The sequence below is a fragment of the Hipposideros armiger genome, unplaced genomic scaffold (genome assembly GCF_001890085.2).
Source record: "Hipposideros armiger isolate ML-2016 unplaced genomic scaffold, ASM189008v1 scaffold_693, whole genome shotgun sequence".
Taxonomy (NCBI): Eukaryota; Metazoa; Chordata; class Mammalia; order Chiroptera; family Hipposideridae; genus Hipposideros; species Hipposideros armiger.
In genome coordinates this window covers 635,683-643,593 of record NW_017732043.1, presented here as the reverse complement: position 1 = coordinate 643,593, position 7,911 = coordinate 635,683, and positions in this window count along the sequence as shown.

Here is a 7,911-nt window from a genome sequence, read left to right as displayed (position 1 = left end):
AATTGTTACTTCTTTCTCAAAATCAGAATTTTCAAAAGTTTTAAAAGTATTATTACTTGGTTACTGAAATGAACATCATAATAAGAATTTCTTCATTCATTCCTTAATTTTGCTTATTGCATACCGATATCCATAAGTCATTCAACTAATTTTTATTAAGGTATGCACCAACTTCCAATACTGTTTTTAGTAAAATAGAGTTAAGTAACAAAGTCCTTGCTTTTGCAGCATTTATATTCTGGGAGGAGTGTGTTGGAGAAGAGAGAAAGATATCAAATGAAAAAATATCCATAAGGATCATTTTAGAGTTTGAAAAGTCCCATGAGGAAACTAAATTTGAGCAATAAAACAGGGTGTGAGAAAGCAACATTAGTTATGGTTGTCAATTAGGTTGTAAGATAAATGACCAGGAGGAGCAGACCAAAGAAAGATTTTGGGGGAAGAGTATTCCAGGCAGCAGAAACAGCAAATGCAAAAGTATGAGGCTAGAGGGACCAATAGGGCACCGATATAGCTAAAACAAATGGGAGGTGGGTAAGCAATCAGGTAGCAGAGTTTGGCAGTTCCCTGGTCATGTAAAGAAATGATGTCTGGGTGGTGAACACATAATGCAATATTTTGATGATGTATTATAGAATTGTATACTTGAAACCTATATAGTTTTGTTGACTATTGTCACCCCAATACATTTTAATTAAAAAAAAAAAAAAAGAAATGATGTGCAGACCATGGTAATGATGTGGATTTTTAAGTGCCATAAAACACTATACAAAGGATTTCAGCAAGCATTGAAATGATTGAATATTCATCTTCATTTCAAAAAGATTAATTTGGCTGTTATCAATGCATGAATTTTACCTGACAAATTTCACTTAAGTGGGAAGGAAACTCGTTGAAGATGTCAGGGCCATGACCCAATGAGTAATGATAGTGTCTTAGACAAGGATGATGGTGATGAGAAAGTAAACAAGTGATCAAATCTGGTGTACATATTATAGGTAGACCTAACAAGATTTAACACCGGTGTGTGTGTGTGTGTGTGTGTGTGTGTGTGTGTGTGTTTGTGTGTGTATGAGAGTGAGTTGAAGGGAGTGGTGTGTGTATGTTAGTTGAAGGGAGTAAAAGAAATAAAGGTATTAAGAATAACTGCACTCAATAGTCTCTAGGTCCATCCATATCATTGCAAATGGTATGGTTTCATTCTTCTTAATAGAGGAGTAATACTCCAATGTATAAATGTACCGCAGTATCTTAATCGAGTCATCTACCAATGGGCATTTCGGTTGTTTCCAAGTCTTGGCTATTGTAAATAGCACTGCGATAAACATAGGGGTGCATATATTTGTTCGAATTAGCATCTTGGGTTTCTCTGGATAGATACCCAAGAGTAAGTGAAATAAGTCAGTTGGAGAAAGACAAGTACCATATGATCTCATTTATATGTGGAATCTAAAAATTTGAATGAATGAGCAAAGTAGACAGAAACAGTCTGAGATACAGAGGAAAAACTGATGGTTGCTAGTTGGGAGGGGGGTGGGGATGAGGGAGAAGGGGAAGGGATTAGACAGCATAAATGGGTAACTACAATATTGCCACAGGGATATGAAAGACAGTTTGGGGATTATAATTAATAATGTTGTAAATATTTTGTAGGGTGTCAGATGGTCACATGTCTTGTTAGGGAGACCACTTTATGGATGGGGAAGAGGCTTGATCGCCGCACTGTACACCTGAAGCTGAAGTTGTATAATATTGTATGTCAACTATAATTATTATATATATATATATATATATATATATATATATATATATATATATATAGTCATGGGATGTGGAGTATAGTGTGGCGGCAGTGGAGTCAAGGGAATTGTAATAGATATGTATGATATTGCGGGGGGAAGTGGGGTGGCGAATTGGGGCAGGGGAGTTGTCACTTTGAGGGGTAAAAAGTATAACTATTGCACTGTGTTTTACAGCTGAAACTAATTTAAAAAATGTTTGCTGCACAATAAAACAATAAAATTAAATTAAAAAGAAGAATAACTACAGGGTTCTTCTAACCTGAGAGCCTGAGTGAATGATAATGCTCTTTACTAAGATGGGGAAGACTGATGGAAAATCTTGTTGTGGGGAGGGAGACACAAATCAAAAATTTCTATTTTAGACTTGTTTAATTTGAGATGCCTATTAGTTATTCAAGTGACAGTTGGGTTTATGAATTTGGAACTCAGGGGAAAAGTTAGACACAAGAATATATGGTTGAAGCTCATTGTCCAGTTCATAACATTTCGAACAGTGCAACTCGGTAAGATTATATAGGAAGACTTTTTAGAGAAATAATATAATAGAGCTTTAAAATAATATAGCTTAAAACAAATTTCTAGGGCATTTCAATTTTGAAAGATTTGGTAGAAAAAGAGAAAGATCCAAGAAGGAAAAGAAAAAGATCCAAAGTATAATATCAAAAAAACAACAACAAAAAATAAGTCAGGAATGAGGTAGTTGTCAGTTGTGTTGAATTCTGCTGAAGCCTCGAGAGATCTCTAGTGAACTTAATGAGAGCAATTTCAGCAAAGTAGAGAGGACAAAAGACTGATCACAGAGGATATGAAAGAAAACGGGAGATAAGGATGAAGAGATAGCAATGTAGCTTACTGTTAAACTCTGTGAAAGGGTATGTAAAAGAGGCAAATGCTGGAATGTACTGTAGCATAAAAGATGGTATATTTGAATAATACATTTTTCTTATAAGATCAGAAATACCAGAGAACATTAGTGTAATTATTCAGTATAGCAGGAGGAATTGTTGATGTGAGGAAAAAAAAGTGAGGGTAAAGAGAGACTGAAATGCGAAGGAAGGAAGACAAGAATCAGTAGAATCCAGGTCACATGTGTCCTTTAGAAGGACAAAAGACACATCTTCATAATGTCAGTAAGAGAAACAGAATGGAGAAACCTGCCCAATTAGATAGGTTATAGGTATGTTCACAGGAAGATTAGATCATTCCTTTCTGTTTCTGCATTGGTAAATAAACAAGGTGAGGTCATCATCTGAGAGTTGCTAGGGGATATGAAGTGTTTGAAGAGAAGAAATATGAGATAGTTGTCCTGGGAATGGGAATTCCCACTTATTGTAGAAATACAACAAAATTATCTGGATAATGTTGAATGTCAAGTTGAGACTTGTGGTTATGCATTGAAAGGCAATCCATTTAACTGGATTGTCATTTTCTATGCAAAATTCAGCTTTCCAGATACAAGTGTAGTGTTAAGAAGTATTGCATTACTTAGATTTGCAACTTTGTCAGGTAAGCAAGAATGGGAGAAGATGTCAAGGCGTAAGGATTTTTGCAAGTGAATGATTTCAGTAATGAAACATAGGTCCTGGACCTGGATGGTGACTTGGAAGATAAAACTAATGATTGATGATGAAAAAAAATAGTGAATTAATCCAGCTGAACTGAGGGGAGGAAGACAAGGAGGGACTTGAAATTGGAATTTTGGAGGTGTTCTGTTATTGATGATGTCAGCAGAAAGGGTACAAGCCTAATAGTGGATGATTGAGGTAGAATGGAGAAAATTTCCACTAAAAATGAGGTCAAATAGCTTAAAGCAAGAATTTTGGATTAGAATGAATTTGAGTATCTCTATAATTTCACAACACCTTTCCCACATCCATAACCCTAGCAAGGAAATGAACAAGGAGTGTATGTATTTTAATTACTGTGATTTTGCATTCTTTTTTGTCAGGTAAGAATTGTGCAAAGTGAAGTCAGTAGTGTTCCTAAGAATAAGCATAATTTTAAGTAAGTTGATGTAATCCATTTTGTGCTAATACTGAAAAAGCTCTTCAAGCTGTAATTCTTTATATTATAGATCTTTTTTTATAAAAAACTTAGAGTAATAAGATAGAGGTAACTTTGACTATACTGCACAGTTAAAACTAAGCATTTTGGTTTATCAAAAAGGGGGTTACAGATTGTTTTGCAAGATGGTGTAACCAAAGCTGTATTATTTTTCAGGTTTTGGGGTTTTTTTTGTGTTTGTTTTTTGTTTGTTTGTTTTGTTTTTGTTTTTTAGCTAACAGCCAATTACACTGAAAACATAATTTGAACTTTGGATAATTCATTAGGAGTGTTTTAACTACCAAATAAAAGATCATGAGTTATTGCCTCCTTTGTTCAATGAAAGAGAATTTTTAGCCCTATCCTCTAGGTTCATTTTCACCAAGATCTTTCTGCACTTGATCTAAGTACCACTGAGAATATACTATTGAAAGGAATTACTGTGTTGGGACTAAAAGTCTATTCATGCTGCTATTGGAATGAGTAGCACCACATCCATTAGTTGCTGTCATTTTTTATGTTTAACACTTTTCATAAACCTAAGCACTGTGAAATATATTTCACATCATTACATTGCTTTTAAGTCTCTTGTTTTCTTACTCTCCAAATGTCTGAGTAAAACTTAACTACTAAAGTAGGGGGAAAAAAATGCCTGCCATATGGAATTAAAGAATGTAAAAGATCTTAAAGATGCTTAAATTCTTAATCATGTCAAACTCATAGAAATTTAAACAGTTTTGAATGATTAATTCTATTAACAAGTATCAAAATGTCTACTGTGCACTGGACATTGAGTTTGGAGCTCATGACACATCCGGTGAATATGACAGGTACAAACTCTGCCCTCATGGAGTTGGCTCTTTATTGGAAAAGGAATGTAATTTAAGCACAGAGAAATACAGAAAGCTATAGGAGAAGAAAACGAGGAGACCTCACCAAATCAATGAAAGCAAGGAGGGCCAGCTGGAAGAAATAATGACTAACCTTCGATCCAAATGATTATAAGGGTTTTTCACAAAATCCGATTATCCCAGGAAGAAAAACAGCATATTCAATGACTTTTAGGTAAGAAAATTTATGAAACGGAAAGTCAAAAATTTTATATCATGTAATGGAAAGGGTCAAGGTGGTAAGAGATGAAAGAGAAATAGAGATGGGCTGGGGTGTGGTGAGTAGCAGTTAGGGTGCCTGCCAGGAAATGGCAATTCCTATAAAAGGGAATGACCAATTTTGTTTTCATAAAACCACTCTGAAAAAAATGCATAGAATATCTGTAAGAACTGAGTAAGATTAGACACAGTCAGGAACAAAGTTAAGAGGTGGTTCAAAGGAGGCGGGAGAAGATTAAAATGGTCTGGAACATTCATTAATCTATTCAGAGGATATTTATTGAATCATATTTCAAGCAATATGCCATGTATATGGTGAGTCACCATAGGTAATAAAAACATGGATTAAGAGTAATTATTACATTGTTTTGTTATACACCTGCAACTAATTTAAAAATAAAAAGAGCATTTCTAATGCTTGGTGATTATTTTGGTTTGGGGTAAAATAAAAAAGGCTCGAGTAACTTGGTGGATTCAGGTAATGCGAAAGTAAGAATAGATTTAATGTTGTGTGGTGGGGATTTGGGGATGAGTTCACTGTCAGTCTTGTTGCATTTAAAGCGAGATGTCTAACAAGCAGGCGGCTTAATGAATGTGGAGCTATGAGGGATCTAAGATAGAAATAGAGTTAGGGGTCACCAACTTCTACATGGTTTTCAGAGCACTTAGAGATAGATGAGGTTACACAATAAAGGTGTGTACAGAGACAACAAAGGGAGACCTAAAATAACTCGGTGCAAAAAAGAACATTTCAGGGGATAATGAAGGAAGGTGAGTACAAAGGAGACTTGGAAGGAAAGGTCATGGATTTAGGACAAAACCTCAGCCTTGTTTCGGGTAATCCTAGACAAGCAGCTGTTGCAAGGGGAGGAATAATTGGTAAACCTGTGAAACCTCTTTACCTCCATCAACAAAAAAGACAAAAGAAAAATAAGAAAGCAATAGTAGGAATAATCTTACTCGTAGTCTGAAAGAATTCTTTTAATGTCTTTGACCCAACTCTCACTTAGTTGAGGAGGGCTGAAGGCTCTCATCCCCTCCCCCCGCCCCCCGCAAAACATACCAATCTTCAGTATTTCATTAAAATAGTAATACTTTGTTTAATTCAGCAAAGTATTAAGGGAACGGATGATATGTTTCAATTATGTTGATTGGGAGACATTAAAATTTTAAAGTTTCCCCATTTTTTTCTTTTTAGCAACTTTTGTTATTTTTCTATAAGTAACCAAATATTTCTTTGGATAAATTAAGCATAAAAATAATTGGAGAGATAGCAACTAGCTCACAGAATTTAATAAAACAAACAAACTATAGAACCAGGTTCAGAAAACAATAGGAAACAAGGAAACCTCAGAGCTCTAGTTACAGAAACTCAATTTTTTGGTTTTTTCCCCTAAATCTCTACTGCCAGGATTAATAAACTCCAACTGTTTTCTCCCCTTAAATCTCTTTACTTAAGATTCAGTGCCTGGGGAAATACAAAGCCTATTAACTGTTTGAGTTATGTGTCTTTTCCTTAATGAAAGGGGGTAGAGAATTATATTGAGGGGCAATTTGGGGCTGCACACAAGGGGGAATAGTCAATTATTCACATAGAAATTAGTGTGCTATCCCTGAAAAAGAAAGGAATGACCTCTGTGGGAGTACAAATCCATATTTTGTTTTTTATTCTTAAAGTAAACAAGCTTTCTTATACACTGGATTCATAAAGTAAGCAAACTAGAAATACTGTTTTGAACCACAAATTGTGTAAATTCCCATTTTTCCAGCTTTGCTTTTTTACATCTTCTGATTTTTTTAAAAGCAGGTTTATTGAAATATATGGACATATGACAAACTGAACATGTAAAACGTTTACAATTTCATAAAGCTTTGCGTTTGTGTACACCCAATAATCATCTCCACTACCGGAAGAAGAAATACGCGCCCCACCTTCACAGTTTCCTCGCGCCCATTTGTAATCGCTACCTCCTGTGCTTCTCCACTCCACCCCCTGCCATCCCAAGGCAACTGCTGATCTGCTGTCTGCTGATGTACATTCTTTTCCATTGCCTAGAGTTTTATGTAAGAGAAGTCGTGCAATAGGTACTGTTTTGTATGGATTTTCACTCAGCATAATTAACGATTCATCTGTCTGATTGATGGGATCAATACTTCATTTTTTGTCCACTGCTAAAATAATCTATGGTTATAACACAATTTGTTTACCCATTACATATTAAGTGGCTTCCAGATTTTTCTCTATTACAAAGAAAGCTGCTGTGAACATTCACACACAATGCTTTGTAGACATGTACTTTTATTTGGGGAGGGGGGCGGGTAAATACCTAGGACTGGAACAGCAGAGTGCTAAAATCGGTGTATATTTAACTTTAAACTTGGCAGAACAATTTTCCAAAGGATTGTTTCATTTTGCATTCCTACCAGCAGTGTACAGAGGTTCCAACTGCAAATAGTTGGGATGGTCAATTTTTAAATATCATACATCCTATTTAGTATACAGTAAGATTTCACTGTGTTTTTAATTTTCCTAATGACTGATGTTGAACATCACTTCATGTTTTTATTTGCCATTCATATATATCAACATTCAATATTTTGAATGTTGAGCATTCAAAATATTTTTTACCTTTTTTTTTGTCTTGAATTATTATCTTATTGAATTTTGAGACTTATTCATTCTAGATGCAAGTCCTTTACCAGATATGTGATTAGCAAATATTTTTCTCCCGGTCTGTGGCTTGTTTTTATTCTTAGCACTATCTCAAGGATCAAAATATCTTAAGTTTGATGAAGTCAAGTTTATCATTTCTCTTTTTAAAGGTCATACATTTAGTATTGTAGTTAAGAAATCTTTGCCCAAACCAGCTGACTCCCCCCCGCCCCCCATCAAATTTTCTTCTAAAAGTTTTATAATTCTAGGTTTTACATTTGGAGGTCTCTGGCTCTCTCCTTTC